Here is an 18,366-nt window from a genome sequence, read left to right on the forward strand (position 1 = left end):
AAGCAAGAGCATTGCCTGGGTCTGCAGGCCCCAACCAGAGCTACATTAGCCAACTAGGCAGTCAGTCCATGTTGTAAGGATACCTGAAGCATCTTTTGCATAAAATTTAACTTTAAAAAATTAATCCCAGCCATCATGAGAAATATCAGAACTTTGTTGAGTTTTCTTCACATTGTTTTAGGTCCTAGAATTATTTTGAGGCTTTGGTGACACAGAAAGGCACTTGGTAATTCTTTCAGTACTTCATGGTTGTTCAGTGTTATAATCAAGCTCTGGTTCCATCCCATTCAGAATATCACCCAGCCCATTATCAGCACTGGAAATTCAGCCCTTATAAATACACTTCTTCAGGCTGTTATGTAGCTCTCTGGCTTTTCAACAGGCACCTGTTGATATCCAGGTCCCAGGAGAGTGACAAGAAGCCACGTGTGCATTTGGGTTGCAAATAGATTGAATGTGGTACTTAGATATGCAGAGGAACTAGAGTTGGTCATATCTGCCTATTCCATATCTAAGCTCATGAACACAAGAGGGCCTTCTGTTTACTCCAGTAAACAGCCTGATGCAACCATTTACACAAGTTCCTCTAGTTAATTCTCAGGGTTGGAGTAAAATTGGCTCACCTCAAATTACCCCAGCTTAGGAAGGACTGCTTAGGCCACACACTGGTTCCTTTGTGGGAGTCACTGATGGATGCCAATATCATCCACCCAGCACCGACTTTGACTCTGCATGTTCACCTGTAGTCCCAGGTGACATGTGGGGCTGGAATACCCACTGTCATCCATCTTTCTTCCCCTCTTTCTCTCTGAACTCAACATACCCTGTGTTCAACCAAGGAGCTGAGAGTTGAAAGAGTAAGGTCACACTTTCTCAGCCCAGCACCTCACCCCACCCAGACATTGCCTGCACTCTGGCTTTCTGCCAGAATAAGGAATTGTGAGAATCCTCTGCCTGCTCTGGCAGAGCTCAACAACTTTTTAGTTGTCTCACTAAAAATTCACTTCATTTTCCTGCCCTCTGCTGCTGTGGAGCACTAAACCTTATACGTTTTTATTAGGGCAAGGAGCTAAAAATGTATCCATTTATACACATGAAATATTGAACACTTTAATTTTATTGTGTTGTATTTGAAACATTCAAAGGAATGCACTCAACAGAGATGTAAGCCAATAACAGTGTGGTCACTTTTGAACCTCCACAGAACTAGACCTTTCCGTGCCCCACACATCTATTGTCCTTCTGTATCCCACAAGAAAAAAAAAAGTCTTATTCTTCCTCTTCTCATGGAACTTTCTTCCAGAGCTTCATCTCAAGTCTATTCCTCAAAAATGTGCTTGGCTCTGCTTGTTCTGAACTTTATGAAAATGGATGCAGACTTTATATACTGTTTTGTAATGTGCCTTTTACTACTCGATGTTGTATTTAAGATTTAGCCTTGTTGATAGTAACTGGCATAGCATTATATGCATATATCATAATTTATTCACCTGTTCTCCTGCTAATGGGCAACTGGGCTGAGGTTTGAATACAAAATGTCTTCCACAAGTTCATGTTCTGAATGTTTGGTCTCTGGCTACTTGAAGATGTGTAGAAACAAGAAGGTGGAGCCTAGTTGGAGGAAGTAGGTCATTAGGGACATGCCTTCCTGATCCAATTTCCTTCCTCACTCACGGCTTCCCATCCCCCATGGCGTGATCCGCCTTCACACACTTCAGCCACCATGATGTCTGCCTCAAAAGAAGACCAGAGTCAAATGATCATGGACAGAACCCTGTGAAACTATGAGCCAGAAGAAGTCATTCCTCCCTTTACATTGTGTCTGTCAGGTGTTTTGTCACAGTGATGTACAGGTAACTAACACAGGTTTGGGGCTTCAAACAGTGCTGAGGTGTATCCTGAGTGGGAGATCTGATACCTGGAAGAACTGCTGAGCCACTTAAGGATCCATTCAGGTACAGTAGGATAGCTGAGCACACAGGTTTTAGCAGCCTGCCTTAGTCACTGACCAGCTGTGTGACTTGAGACAAATGACCTAGCTTCTCTCCCCTTCCATTTTCCCCACTAGAAAATGAAGAAAGTACCCACCTCACAGACTTACTCTAAAGGCTTGAGTACAGCTTTGCCCATACCCCTTACAGCTTAACTATACCTCATCACATGACCAGAATTGTGTCCCTACCCTTTGCCTCTCATGGGTCACTCATTTCCATAAGCTCACAGTGAACTCATTCCCTCTGAAATAAGGAACAAAGGACCATGGGTCTGCATGATACATGCAGTTTTCTGCAAGTTCCTTTAAAATCAGGAGTGGGTGGACTTTCTTTTGCCATGAGATAAAATTGAGAGGAAGTTCCAGTGAGCAGACACCCAGTGAGCTGGTAGCTGGCTGCATCAGGCTAGGGCCAGCAATGATAAATTGGAGTTTTTATTGAAACACCTGCCCTCCTTCAGGATTTAATACCACAACTCTTTCCCATCTCATCAGGTCAACAAATACCAACCAAATTGTCAGTATGGGCCCCCAAAATGCACTCTTTCATCAATGGAAGGTTTCCTACACAGAGGTCTCTTCTGAATTGGATAGAGCTCGGGATGCAATTTCTGGTCTTTTGTTAGCAAGCATGCCTTTCTCCTTACATAACAGCAGATGAAGACCATTTCAGGGGCTACTTGTTCTATATTCCTCCCAGACCTAAGAGTGACCACAATCTCATTTGCATTCTCATTTGCAAATCCTCCTTCCCTCTCAGTGAAGCCAGTTTATTGTCTTATTCATATTTTGTTAAAAAAAAAAAAAAAACAAAACCCACAGGCCATGTCAAAACAGACACAATAGGCATTGTTCTTATGTGTGATATCCCCATCCATCATGGGCCCCTCTGGGAACAGGATGGGAGGCAACAGCTAGCCCTGGCTACCATGGACACAAGGACAGAGAAGATAGATGCATGGCTCACCCACACCCAAGACGGCAGGTTTGTGCCACTGAGGACCAGTCAATCTAGGGCTTGGCAACACTCTTCTCCCCATATTTTGGATAAAGGTTGAAGCTACTCTTTCCTCTGACTTTCTTGCATTCACTGGGACTTATACAGACCGGCATACCTCAAGCAGAGTGTGACACAGGACAATGTCGTGGAGAAAACCAATTGATAAAGTTTGGTTTTCATATTTTTTTTTCTTAAGCATGAATCAACTGCTAACTCCATGTGAGGTAGTATGCTATTGAATCTTTAGAATAATTTTGAATTAGATGCTATAAATTCATTTTATACATCAAAGATCTGAATGTTAAATTCATTTTGTGACTGATATCAACAAGCTAATAGGAAAATAGCCTTTATCCATGGCCAATGGGAGAAGATCTACTTGACTGGGTCTTTCCTTTTGTTATCCACCTTACCTTTGTTTCACTAATTAATCCAACAGACATTCAATGTGGAAGTGGACTATTGTCAGTTCTATTGTTTGATGGGTACCTAGGACCCAGTGCAGTGCCCACTGATCTCAGGTTGGGGAAAAAGAGAGAGAAAAGTGAACAAAAAAAACAAAAGAACATATCTGTGGGGTCAAGAGGAGCGAGGGAGGACACTCAGACTCTCAGCCTAAGCAAGTAGGACAGAGGCTTCAGTTGCCAAATGAAGACTAGAAGAAGAGACTGGGAAGATAAATGAAAGGTCATCTGAGGTCCTATGAGACAGCAAAGACAGTAATGAGCACTTCGAAGTAATGCAAAGATTTGTGATGAGTATATAAATATGGACTTTTCAACCATATGTGATGGGATGTATAAGATTATAAAGTAGAATACAGTATGAAAAGAGAAAGATGCAGGGCAGAGTCCCATGTTTAGGAAATAGCAAAGGGGAAGGACATAACAAGGGAAACTAAAAAGAAGCTGAGGGTAAATGGGAAGAAAACAGCACACTGTCGCCAACACTAAAGAGAAATACAGTTAGTTAGAGAAGCTGGGGTGGCCACCATGGGGCACTTTCTATAACTCAGGTCAAATGGGACACCAAGATTTATCAGCTTACAGAATTGACAGAGAGCTTCACAAGAGAAATAGTTGGGGAACCATAGATAATTAACAAGAAAAATTAACTCAAGTGAGAATGGATGAAGGTGAAGTAAACCAGTGTATATGACAAGTTTTTCTACAAGTTTCCTAAGAAAGAGATGTAGAGGAATAAAACAATAGCCCACATAAGCTGTGAGAACTATCTCAGGCTAGTTTCTGCACCTAAAGAGCTCAAGGTCACCTCGTGGAGATGGACGTTTGTGTTCCTGTATGTCTATGGGCAATGATAGAGCCCTACATGGTGTGGCATGGGAACCAGAAGGAGAGGCACAGCTCAACTTGTCATTGAATCAAAGACAGCTTGACAAGGTACTCAGCTTCACCTTCCAATTGAGGCTTAGTAGATAACACTGTTGTTGATAATGAATATTTAGAATGGTGATTTCCTACCAGTGGAGGGCATGATTCAGGAACAGAAATCTACAGAACAGTGTGTTATTTCTCGGTCATTGATTCTGATGCAGATAATGTGACATGTAGCTCACTATATCACTCCAGATTGGACTCTGATCATCTCCAAATCCAAACAATAAGACCCTTAAATAGCAATCAGATGGCCCTTGTGGTCAGTAATGTGGAGAACTGATGCTGATGGGCCTGGTGAAGCTAAGAAGCTTAGCAGGGCAAAGGATTCCCACCATCCTCAAAGCAGACCCTTTAGAGGCTGGTTTGGCACTACATGTTTCTTGCCAGGGCACTGAGAGGAATGGTCATGCTCCCTTCTACTTCTTCAGGTGGAGTGTTGGCCATTGCGCAGAGCTCCTGCTAGGAAACAGGCTGGTGAGGCAAGAAAATGAACACTTCCCTGTCTCCAGCTCAAAAGCAAGGGCCTCTGACCCAGCAGAAATGCAGGATACAATTTGCATATCCTCCCTCCCTGGGCCAGCAAATTAGTGTGGAAGTGCCTTGAGTTCAAGATGAAACAAGACTGAGAACCACAGAACATCCTTGGGAATGTAAAAGAGATATTAGAGACTTGTCCTTCCAGATCCTGCGTTGGTCATCTTTATCCCAATCCCAGTTCTTCCCCTCTTCTCCCTCCACAGGATGCCTAGCAGACCTCAGGCACTATGGGAGGCAGGATATCATAATTGCTGAGAGGAGTGTGGATTCAGGCCTGACAGCCAAGTCTGTTACACCTCAGCTACAGTGGGTTATTTGGCCTCTTTCTTAGCTTCAGTTTTCTCATCTGTAAAATGGGGATAATAGAGGCTATCTAGCATGGTTTCTGGGAGAATGAAATAGAAGAGTGTCCAGTAATTAGTATTTAATAAGTAAAACTTCATGGATGCCAAAAGGAAGGAGAGTGAAGATCAGATATATCAAGCCAGATACACTTCCATCATTGTTAGAAGAGTATTCCCTTCTGACAAGCTGTCTTTGCTGGCTGAGGGAATGGCAAGCTCAGGCACACAGGCAGGAGTAGAGAGCATTTACGCTTCACTGGGTGGTGAGAGGAAAAAGAATTAACAAGAAGCAAGTCAATTCTATTTCTGAGATTGGCTGTCCATGCTGTACCATCCCTTCCATGAAACTAAGAAACTGAAAGAGCATTCTCATTCATTCAAAATTTCTCTTTCCAGGAAAAAAAAAAAAAAGTCTTCTTTTGCAGTAGTGAAAAGCATAGAAAGAAGACTCCAGGAGTTTGCATGAAAAGTTGGGTTTCCCTACTTCAGCTTTGGCAAGCAAACAATATTGAGAAATTCTGCTATGTGCTCATGTGATTTGGGGTGAGGTGCATTCTATTATCTTCAGCGTTTGGCAAGGATTTAAGTCATGTGAATAATAAACACTACCAGGCTCTGGTACCATTCATTGTGTGAACTCTCATCACATAAAGCAGGCTGTTTCTTTCTGGTCCAGAACTGAGTCAGAGCCGTGAATGCAGGTACATCAGGGTATGATAGGGCCCACCTTACCAGAGGTTGATTGGCTCTATCATTCCACCCTTCTCTCATTCATTCTTCAGCTGTTCTCTCCTGTGAGTGGCCCCGTGGCTCAGCCAAAATTATGTTCAGCTCACACTCCTACTGACAACATAGCTGGCCCACTGTGCTGGCCCTTTCTTAGCATTAATGCAGGCAAAAACCCAAAGCCCAGCTGTCATTTCTCTAACGTGGATAAGGCACAGCAATGCCTCTGCTTCTACCCTCCTCATCCCCCACCAGGCATGGTAGCCACTTATTACTCATTATCAAGCATCAGCTCTGCTTCCTGTGCTCCTTTTCTGTTGGCCTTCCATCACAATTGGCCACCTGTCCAGCAGTTCTGGTCTAATGAGGAAATCAAAAAGGACTTCATCCAAAGGACCTTCAAGCCAGATCAGCAGAGAAGCCTAGACCAGTCCACTAGAGCTCCATAATGTCACTCAAGGAGCCCTGAGGGGGGGACATTGGCGGAATGCTAAGGAGGGCATGTGCTACTTAGCTTCATGGGAGAGCAGCAGGCAAGGCTGTGGTTGTTTTCCTAATCAGCCCAGGGTGACAAAACTTTAGTGGCTTTGATAAGAAAAAGATCCCAAACCTAATCCTGGAGGAAGTGTCTCTGTGTTAGAATTCATTGCATCATTCTCTCCCTGGCTATTTTTCTATTTATGTTATTAATTTTATTAAGTATATTTTATTATTAATAATCATTTTGATGCTTCTCTACAAACAATGGAACCCTGTTCTATTCATATGCATTGGGGACAGGATTTGACACATTTCAAAATAATTTCAAAATTATTTTTCCATTATAATGCAATATCATCACATCATAGAAAATTTGGAAAGAAGAGAAAAGAGAAAATAAGCCACCCCAGTCCCACCAGTCTAATACAAACATTGTTAGAATTTGGAGGAGGAATTTCCTTTGAGTCTTATGCATATTTGAACATGGTAGTAATTATCTCTACTTACATTTTTTTATCTTTTGTTTTTCATTTAACATAGTTATCATATGCAATTTCCATATTACATAATTCCTGTAAATGATTATTTTAATGAATTCATAATGTTCTGTTAAGCCAATGAACCATGATTTATTTAACCATTCCACATCTTGAGTATTTAGGCTATTTTTGCTATTGTGTTTATGGTTTTCCAATGTCTAGGAATGTTTCCTTAGAAAGGATTGGCAGAAGCAGGGTGACTTAGTCAAGAGCATTGTCGGTATTTGGGGGATGGTGGTGTATGATGCCTACTTGTTTCCTAGTGCACAAGTGGCCCTGACTGTGGTCAGCACTGCTTTTATACTTGAGAAAGCCTAATATGCACACTGCATCATATTGCATGGCCACCATCTGGACTCTTGTTCTTCAGTAAAGGAGCCTGGAGAAGCCCCTCCCATTCCCAGCACCACTTCTCCCCCAAACCCTCAGAGCACGTGATGGGCAAAGGACAAGCGAAGCTTCTGCCTGTGCTGGAAGGACAGACAGCCTCAGAAACAAACATGCCCTTACATTTTTTGTTAGGGTAGACAGCAGAAAATTAATATCAGCCTTGTCACACATAAGTCACAGTGCACATTTCTGCTATATACAGAGAGACACCCTTCTCATTGTCTCTGAAGCAGCTGTAAATCTTGAAGAACTGTGAGGCATAGTTCCGGAGGGAGCCCCATCCTTCTACCTCCATAGCCCTAGTCTTCTTTTCTCCACACTTCTGCTCCCATGGGAGTTCAGAAGAATTTGGCATAAAACTCTTTCCTACCCTATCCTTGACTCTAGAACATTTTCCCATAAGAACACCATCTCTCTTAGTATCCTTACCTTTTTACCTGCAAACAAGGAGGAAAGTTGAGCCATCCTCTCTAGTCAATGAAGCCCTGCTTCCTAAAATTGAATCCACTGACCACTGATGGTGCATGAGTTTCCTTGTGCACTTACAGTGATTCTTTGTGTAGTCTACTCATTCAGGAGGCAACTATCTATGCTGTCATACCCAGCACAAATTAATCGTAGATCAGATACAAATCAAGCTCTAGTCAAATGGTGATAGTTGGGCCATGCAGGGCTGTGCAGATGGGTACAGCGCAGGAGGTAAAGCGGTCCTGACACCCAGCCTACTATCCAAGTCATGTACAGCACCATCAAGCTATTATATTTAGTAATAGTCTCCTAGCAGTGCCAGTTAAAAAAATTTTTGTGTTTGAGAATATTTTTAAACTTCAATAGCACAGAGAACTCCCATATATGCCTACCCAGTGTCCTCCACTGTTCACATTCTAATCAGCATGGTACATTTGTCCCAATGAATGAACCAACATGGATACGTTATCATTAAGTAAAGTCCATACTGAATTTTCTGACTAATTTTTACATGATGTTTTTTCCTTATGTCATCTCACACATGCTGCTAGCCATATGCTTATCACTATTGACGATGACTTTGACCACCTGGCTAAGGCTTCGCTTCTCCATGGTACAGCCTCCTCCTATAGCAGCATTTTTCCCGCATTTTTTTCACAAGGCAGTTACAATGTAGCCATGTAGGGCTGGGCACTGTGCTCTACGTACTTATAAGAAGAGTAGATGTCCAAATCATTTGGAATTCTTCTGTAATGACAGCTTGTTCTCCTCCGTTTTCACTTATTTATTTATGCAACCATTTCTTTAGATCAGTATGAAGCTGGGTTGGAGGCTACAACCGAGCACTCCTTTACTTTATAATTCAAAGTATTCATCTTTGGTCACTGGAGGTTCTTCCCATTGTCGTCTGTTCCCCCTTGGGATATGTCATCAATATTGGTCTTTATTCTTTATTTTTATCCTTTTATGGGTTGAATTGTGTCCACAGAACCTATTATATTAAAATTCCAAACTTCAGATCCTCAAAATGTGGCTTTATTTTGATAAATAATTTTTTTAGTTTATTTATTTACTTGAGGGTGACAGACAGAGAAAGAAAGAAGCAGATGGAGAGAATGGGCGCACCAGGGGCTCCAGCCACTGCAAACGAACTCCAGACACTTGTGCCCCCTCGTACATCTGGCTAACGTGGGTCCTGGGGAATCAAGCCTTGAACCGGGGTCCTTAGGCTTCACAGGCAAGCGCTTAGCTGCTCAGTCGTCTCTCCAGCCCATGGCTTTATTGTGGAACAGGATTGTTGTAGATATAATTAATAGATGGAGATATACCGGAATAAGGTAGAATGTTGCCCCAAAGTCACTGGTGCCTTTATGTGAAGAGTGGCACCTACAGGACAGAGGGTCTTATGATACCAGAATTAGAGAGGAGAGTGATTTGTCTCCACAGTTAAATTCCAAAGAATGCTAAATATTGTCCAAGAAAACACCAAAAGTAAGATACAATGAGAAAGGTTTCTCCCTAAAGATCTCACAGGAAGTATAGCTGTGCGAACACCTTGATTTTAGGCTTCCGGCCTCCAGAACTGAGAGAATAAATGCTGCTCCTTTTATCCGCCTCGTTTGTAATAACTTGCTATGGTGTGCTAGGAATAGAGCCAGGGTACTTCCTTACGTAGAAGTGTGCCCTTCGTTTCTGTGGCATGCTCCAGGATCATCATGTGTACTTGATGCCCTAGTCCCAGAATAAGCCCTTTACTTAAACAACCTTGCTTCCTTTCTTAGAGAATAAGATTAGAAATCAAAATCTAGGGGCTAGGGTGCTTATTGCCATAAAAATATTGTTGCTTCCAAGCCCTGTCAATAGACATAGGAAATACATATGTGCATATGGCCCTCACATGTACACCCATCTATAAATACTCCCATGTGTAACTCTTTGCATCTATTTTCAGCTACACAGAAGTTCATTCTGGTGTCTCTGTCTCTAATCCATCGCCACATGGATCCTTCTAGGATCCTCCTTTTTCTTCTCTCTAACCTCCTGTTTCTTCCATCTGTCAAGCATTTACTTCATTGTTCAGTTTCAATGTACCTGGGTAGCAGACAGAATTATTAACCTGGAGATTCCTTTCTGAGATCATACAATTGCTATATGGGCTAGCAGCATCCCTGTTTTCCTTCCATATTCAATTTCTACCAACCATGCTGCAGATCCTATACTTTCTTCCTCCCCTTTCTAAAACCTAAACTTACTGACACAACAGGATTTGTTATCAGTTATTGATATCTTTGCATCAGTCCAAATAAGCTAGGCTAAGCTGCAGGAACAAAGAGGCATCACAATGTCTTTAGCTTAACACAGCCAAGCTTCAGTTCTCATTCACATCGGAGGCAACATGGGCAAGCCTCCTCCACTGTCAGCTTTATCACTCTGAACTTGTGGTCTTCCAAGTGGGGATGATAGGGCAAGCCAGGATGGTGCATGGTTGGGTTTTAGAGCCCACTCTGTTACTTATACCCCCTCTGTCTACATTTCAATGGCCAAAATAGTCTCACATCTTGAACCCAATTTCTAGGCAGGCTGAGCAGTGGTTATCTTCCTGGGAGCCCAACGTAAGAAAGCCAAGTGCTGAACACACATCATTGTCTTCATGGTAATCTGCATGTAGTCACTGTGTTGTCTTTTTCCAACATATTTTATTTTAAATGATTTTGACTTTGTTACAAAGGATCTTATTTTATGATAAAGGAGTTTTAAATACCCATAGGGAGGGAAAAAATGAAAAGAAGGTTTAAACAAAGTTTTGCTAATCTACCCTTTAAAAGTTATTACTAGATATCCCCTGCTTCTGCCCTTGTGTCAGGTCACTTAAGGTTATTTAATTTTTAAAAGAGCCCTCACTTGCTGATGGCTCACCCAGAGCAGTTTCATATCCCCTCATACTTGAGAGCCCAGGTGCTATATCCAGGTGGGTGAACCAAGTGGTCCAAGGAGCCCTTTATTGTCCTTCCATGATACATGGGCCACCACTTAAAGGCACCTTCCTTTTCATGACTTCTGTTGCTGTAGGAAAACAAATGTTTTCAATAGTAAATAAGATGTACCCCATCCTTTAGAGTTTGGCATCAAAGGGAATTTTACAAATGAGGCCCAAATAGTTTTTAATGACACAGAGAGAATGCTTGTGGTAGTTTAAAATTGGAAGGAAAAAATATGATACAAAATTGTATATACAGTATGCAGTGTGAGCTCACTGTCTAATATGCTATGCACCAAGAAAGAAGAATATATCAAAATCTTAACAGTGCTTTTCTCTAGGTGGTGGGATAGTAGGTGGTTTTAATTATCTTGTTTATCCTTTTGTCTATTTCCCAAGCTTGATGTAATGTGTATACGTGACTTTTGTAAGCAGAAAAGGAATAATAAGAAAATATTTTAAGTGTCTAGTTCAACTCACAGCCCCACTTTAGAGACAAAGAAACCAATGAAGAGCTGGAAGGATCTGTTCAGCGTCATGTCAGCCTTATTTTGGAGGGTCAGAGACAAGACAGTGTCAGCACCAAGCTTGTTCTTCTTCCACAGCACTGGTGAGAGCCAGGCAGGTATCTGTAGCTAAACTCATCTCAAGGGAAATGTCACCCACTTGTGCCCATACCTCATGCTCACCATGCCACCCTTTCATCTGGATCCCAAACTTCTAGAGTTAAAAGTGCTTTTTAGCCCCTTCTGTTTTAGCCCAGAGCCTGGGAGCTCTCACAGCCAGATTCATCCAGGAGAATTTTTATTTAGCATCTGCCGAAGACCAGGCATTGTGCTAGAACTTATAGCTCACTGAAACCCTGCAGTGAGAATCAGAAAGCCAAGAGTAGACAGAGGCTAACTAACATTTAAACTTATGGCAAACTGAACCACAAGGCATGTTTATCCTGCTTCATGGATGAAGAGATGGAGGCATGCTTATAGCTGACATTGACAGTTGCGGCAGACTAGCCCAAGGCCCATGCTCTCTCTTACACCTACAACATCACCATTGTTACTATGTGTCTGGTGCTTATTAAAATGTCACACAATATTATTACTTTAATTCATGAAAGGACCACAATTCCATCCTATCCTTGACATTGCAGCTGACTCTCCAACCCAGCCCTTGATACATATGTCAGCTCAGCACAGGTGGCTTGGCCTATATCCTGAGGTGATGGATTTGTTGCCAGATGTGGACATCTGGGCACTTTGGAATCTTTGCTTACCTTTGCACAGGACATCCCCCAAGCTTGCTGCCCTGTCAGGAGGCTGCTCAGAGAAGATGTATACTGATGAGAAATCTCAGCCCCCAAATTCATTTTTCAAAGAAGCCAAGCAAAGCTGGTGATTTATCCTCTGTCATTCTGATCCCAGCATATGTTCCACATCAGGTAAGTGAGATAGAAGGGATGGTTCAGCAAACATTAAGTTAAAAGAAACCCTGTCAGGCTTTCCTGAGAAGAGCTGGTTTTTATTTAAAGCCACAAAGTAATTAATTACATTGAGTAAAAAGCTAAGTCTGTCTCGTCAAAGCCCTTCTCCAGTGTATTCAGCCGAAGATGGTCTTTTGACACAATCTCCATGCACACACCCACACTGAGCTCCGGCTTTGCCAGGTAGTCTTCTGTTTTCTTCGGCTGAATCTGAAGCCTTCATTGTCTGCCTCCCCTTGCACATCTCCTCTCCTGCTCTCATACCCTCTCACCTGCACACAGACTCCTCTTCTGGTCCTTGAAGTAAAGGAATCCCATCCAAACAGAGCAGAGACCTCTCCTCAGTGCCAGGAGGAACACAACCCAATATCCAGGAGCTGCTCCCATCTGCCCTGCCTCATTATCTCCATCCCCTGCCGGGTAGGGTCTCCTCTTGAAGGTACAATTGGTAACAAAACACTTAAATTGATCTATTTGCTTGATCCTAAGGAGGCAATATTATGTGTCATCAGTTTAGTGAAACCCAGAACATCATTTGAATAAGAGAAAGCAGCGTGAAGATTTATGTTACCAATGGTGACACTATGTATAGAACTCTGAAGATGAGCATACAGATTGAAGAAAGGAAGAGAAGAAAGAAAAGAAGGATGACACCATCATCTCATTCAGAACTGCAGAAACAGATATCAAACAAGGCTCTAGTTCTAGGCAGTATAGCTGTGTAGATATGCATATGGGAGCAGTAACCACAATAGCGAGAACCCTGTTGTGAATGGTGATTGGGTAAGCTTTTCTCAGGATATACAAGATGAAGACTGCATTGCTTGGATGGGCTAGGGAGAAAATGCACATAGGTTTCCCAAGGGACTCTCATAGACAATCAAGGTACTAGAAGTGTAAGGGTGTTTCATGGAGCCATAATGGCCCTGTCACGTCACAGAAGAATAAAGGCCTGAGTCTTGCTGCGAGCCCCACGGGCAGAGCATGGCTGGGGCATGGGCAAGCATGCGAGATTGGAAACCTATGGAACATACAGCTGTCAGCTGTCAGCACAAGTCCAGCCTTACCAGACAGTCCAGAGTTTAGTGAAAAAAATGGTGGAAGGAAACTGCAAATGTTTAAGCAATGAAATGCCATGCACCATGTTGGATTTTTGCTAAGTCATTCTGGGTCTTGTGTAAATTAGCTGATTGTTTTCAGAACAGAAAGCTGGAGACAGCTATGAAGGTAAGACAAGGAGGCTAGGAAGACAGTTCAGTCAGTACAGTGCTCGCCTTGCAAGCATGAAGACCTGAGGTTGATTCCCAGTATTCATGAGGTTATGCCAGGTGTGGCAGTGTGCTCTTGTAATCCCAGAACTGAGATACAAAGACAGGAGGATCCCTAGGGATCACTGCTAGCCCACTTGGCCAATGAGATGTCTCAATAAAGGTAGACAACATTCCTGAGAAGCAGTGCTTCAGGTTGTCATCTAGCCTCCATATGAACATGCATGCACATGCATGTACTCAGACACATATGAACATGCATGCACACACCCACAAATAAGGCAAGAATAGTCTCTCACTAGAGCAGTAATCGCGGGCATAGATCGCATGGACATTCACTGAGTTTCTGCCCTGCACTAGGCATAGTCTTAGACACTGGTACCTCTATTTGCCCATGAGTGTGTTCAGAAGCATGTAAACTACTGCATGGCTCATCATACCCAAAGTGAGTGTGCACATTTGTTAGATGAGAGCACCACAACGTGGTAGTTCTTCTCTGCAGGCATCATAGAGATGGGTCCTTGAATGGAGTTGAAATAGTTTGCCTACATGACAGCTTTTGTTTCGAAAGAGCTAACACGGCACTTGCCGTGCTCTGCTGGTGGGATGTTTGTTGGCACAAACGTTCTGAAGAGCCACGTGATCCCACTTTTCAAAAGCTTCAAAAATATGCATTTATTTTGTTCCAGCAATTTCTACTCTACAGATTTAAACTAAGGAAAAATTAGAGATATGTGCAAAGATTTCACTAAAAGGATATTTATCACAGCACTGTTGTCATAGTAAAACAGAAAAGTAATACAAATTCCAACAATTGAGGACTGGTTTAATACATTATAGCACAACTTTATGATCGCCTGGTTTGCAGCCATTAAATGCTATGGAGTAGAAGTATATTTATGAATATGGAAAGATGTTCACACTGATTGAGCCTTTTTCAGAGATGCAGTTTAAATAAAAATGGGTGGTTGCTGTGCAAACACAACTTCAAGAGAAATCTCCTGGCCCACCTCTGTATAAGTTTGCAATTTATTTTTGAGTGAAGAAGCAGGAGGCAGAGCCACATGCAGCATATGATCCCATTTTAATTAAAAAGAAAAATATGTGCGTGTGAATCTCATGAATACACAGCCCCAGGAAGGGCATCAGGGGGATGGAGTGTTACACACACTTATCTCAGGGAGGGGAGATCATCACGTTGGGATAGTTGGCATTTAGGCTTTGGCATTGCCTATGGGTTCCTTTCTTTCTTTCATTTTTTTTTTTCTACAGCAAGCATGTCTTTCTTACACAGCAGGAAAAGGAAAGCAAAAGGCAGCAGAGGTCTTCTGGTTGTGTAGCAGGTCCATAGGAGCCTCCACCTGTTGCTTCATTAAGTCAGGCGCTGAGCTGGGCATGCCTGCTATTACACCTGGGAGACGAGCATGACTAGAACTGAGCGTCGTCAGGGAACTCACAGCCTAGCAGGCAGACCTATCCCACAATAATTACAGCACGCTGTGAGACGTGAGGTGCGTGGTTGTTTGTCCTCGTCTGTAGGTGAAAAAATCCTGATTTGCTTTGGGTCGTGATTGTTCTATTCTCCATGACTCTATTCTTGTCTAACCAAGTGGTGAGGAGAGGCAGTGTGGCATGGGAGACAGAGAGAGTACTGTGCTGGGAGTCACCTGACTCGGGAAACTTTGGTTGACAGTACAGTAAACCTCTGTGGTATAATATACAGAACCCCTTCTCTCCTTAGCTACTTTTCTTTTTCTCTCTTTTCCTTCTTTCTTCCTTCCCTCCTTCCTTCCTTCCTTCCTTCCTTCCTTCCTTCCTTCCTTCCTTCCTTTCTTTCTTTCTTTCTTCCTTTTGTGTCTTTTGTTGTTGCTGTTATTTGGGTTTTCTAGGCAGGATCTCACTCTAGCCCAGGGTGACCTGGAACTCATTCTGTAGTCTCAGGCTGGCCTTGAACTCACATCAATCTTCCGACCTCTGCCTCCTGAGTGCTGGGATTAAAGGTGTGCTTCACCATATCTGGAATCCCTGGCTACTTTTTCAGCCTCATCTGCCTTTGCTTTCATTAGCATTGCATTCTTGCTTAGTGCCTGAAATATCACTGTACATTTATTTACTTGATCTTGATGAGCGCCTCAGAAGGAGTCAGTACCTTTACTCTGCCAAGGAAGATTGGGGTTCACAAAGATTTATCATTTGCTTAAGGCAGACATAGACCTATTCAGCGGGTCTGTGGACTCAATCTGACTTCCCCACTATACCTTGCAAGCTATCACAGACTCCTCTGGGAGCTAATATTACAATCACTGGCTAGGTGAGTTAGCAGGAAGAGGATCATGTGGGTTCACAGTACTAGCCCAAGGTTAAGAGCTACATCTGGTAGTGATCTTCCTGCTTAACATAGTTCTGAGGTGGCATGAGGAGTCACATGGCAAGACAGAGAGCAGGCACATGTGTGTCCTCTGGTTGTTTTCTGAGGCCAACAGGGCTCTATTCTGAGGCCCCACCCTCATGGCCTGATATAACCTAATGGCTTCCTTCAGCGGGCTCCGCAGAGCACCCCAGCCACGGTGAACTTCTGCCCTCCTAAGATCTCGCAGCACAGATTCAACCCTAACACGAATTATTTATTTATTTATTTATTTATTTATTTATTTATTTATTTATTTATTTATGAGACAGAAATAGGCAGATTGAGAGAGACAGAGAGGGAGTGAGAAAAATGGCATGCCAGGGTCTCCAGCTACTGCAAACAATCTCCAGACACATGCACCACCTTATGCATCTGACTTACATGGGTCCTGTGGAATCGAACCTGGGTCCTTTGGCTTTGTGGGCAAGGACCTTAACCACTGAACCATTTCTCCTGCCCTAACATAAATTTTTGAGGGGACGAACCATATTCAAACCATAGAAACTTTGTACAACTTAATGCCTTCATACATGTTTTCCTCTAACAGAGTTTCTTCATCTTGGCACAAATGAGTGTTGGTGGTGGGAGAGAGTGTGTCATGCACTAAGAATTCTGGATGCATCCCTGGTCTTTACTCACTAGGCACAGTAGCATCCCTCTGGTTATGATTGTCAGAAATGTTGCCAGACGTTGCCCAAATGTCCCCTCAAGATCAAAATTGCCTCAGGTTGAGAACTGACACAATCACAGCCATGAAACCTGCAAAGGTCACTGAACATCTCTGTGCCTGAATCCTTACCCAGAAAAGCCTTTGTGAAAATAGATGCATGGCAATTACCCTGGGGTTCCAACCACATATAACCATCAGTGGAGCATCATTTTCTAGGCTCCTCCCACACGCATATAGCCTGGTGCTATATGCTGACAGTGTTCTGGAAAGTATCATGCTCCTGCTTGGAGTTATGGGAGGAAATGAAACCTGTGCATATCAAGCAATTAGCAAGCAGTCCATGGAAGCACAGGTGTTGAGCCCTGTTCTGGGGTGTTGAGCACTCCTGCGGTGTGAGCTGCCTGCTTATGTGGTCCCACAACCTGCACAAAAGAGAGCTCTCTCTCCTGACACTGAAAGCTTAGGTCAATTCACAAAGGACAGTGCCTTGCACTTGTGATCACAAATTCAACTTTCTGAGACTTTGTACTTCAGCTCTTCTCCCAAAGGCAGCACATGGATGCTAGGGTGCTGCAAAGTGGCTGTGAAGCCCGTCACCTTGGACTCATCTGGAGACATTGCATAGGGATGCCTTGGTGAGGGAAACTTGGTATTTCATAAGCAAGCCCTCTGTGATCAGATCAACATGAAAGTTGGACAACTGGCTTTTGTGAGCCCCAGATTCTTTGAGTGTCACAGAGACTTGTTTAACTAAAGTATTTCCTCTGAGCTTTGCAAAGACACACTGCCATTGGGTCATACCGGGGCCTATTACTAGAGAAGGACTCTGCCTCTGCTAATACTAGGTGGACCCTAGTATTGGCTCAGCCAACACTGAGCCCCAGTCTACCTGGTCCTGAAGCCAAGGTCCTGCAACACCACATCTGTGCTAAAACATACTTTTATGATACAGTGTCTCAGCTCATTTGACTCTGATGAGCTTCTCAGGTGTTTATGTCCTTATCCTACCAAGAGAAAACTGGATCCATCAAGGTGTCATCACTTGCCGAAGAGATTCCCAGAGCTCTGTGTTCCTTACCATGTGAAGGAAAGTATGAGGCCTAAAGAGAGAGTAGAACCATGGGAAAAGAATTACCGCCAACAAGCCCAGTCCAGTGTCAAGAGCCCAGCGGTCCTGGCAGAATTAGAAAAGACTCCTTGGGGAGTTTCCCAAGTAAAAGTCACCTACAAATACCCAAGATAGGCCTGGATTCCCTGTAGGGAAGTTTCCTTGGGCTTCCTGGCATTGTCTTAGGAGCATGTCTTCTTGTCCACAGCCCTAACTGACAGGAAGGACCCTTGTCCTCCAGCCTCAGCTATCACATCTACCCCAAGACATAAGAGCCAGGGATCTCTAGGGAACCTCTTTCTCAGAGATTTTCTGGCAAAAAAATAAAAGCAGGGATATCACCCATGAAAGAGCCACGTGTTTGGCTTGAGAAAACATGAACTCAAATCCTAGCTCCCCGAGCTCAGTTCCTTTATCCGTGGTGTACACAAATCAGAATGCCACATTGTGACTAGCTATGGTGGCACAGGCCTTTAATCACAGCACTGGAGAAGCACTGGGAAATGGACAGAAGTAAAACAAGTTTCTGGTTCTAAAATGTCTATCTGGGGGGATACATATGAAAATAATAACTATAAT

The 18,366-nt window shown here is 43.1% G+C and overlaps 1 protein-coding gene across 7 annotated transcripts in view; it reads left to right on the forward strand.

Moving 5' to 3' along the window:
• Positions 1 to 18,366, forward strand: part of Kirrel3 (kirre like nephrin family adhesion molecule 3) — a 615,828-nt gene that overhangs the window by 200,752 nt on the left and 396,710 nt on the right. The gene's annotated exons all lie outside the window — the stretch shown is intronic.

The sequence above is a fragment of the Jaculus jaculus genome, chromosome 3 (assembly GCF_020740685.1).
Source record: "Jaculus jaculus isolate mJacJac1 chromosome 3, mJacJac1.mat.Y.cur, whole genome shotgun sequence".
NCBI classification, from domain to species: Eukaryota; Metazoa; Chordata; class Mammalia; order Rodentia; family Dipodidae; genus Jaculus; species Jaculus jaculus.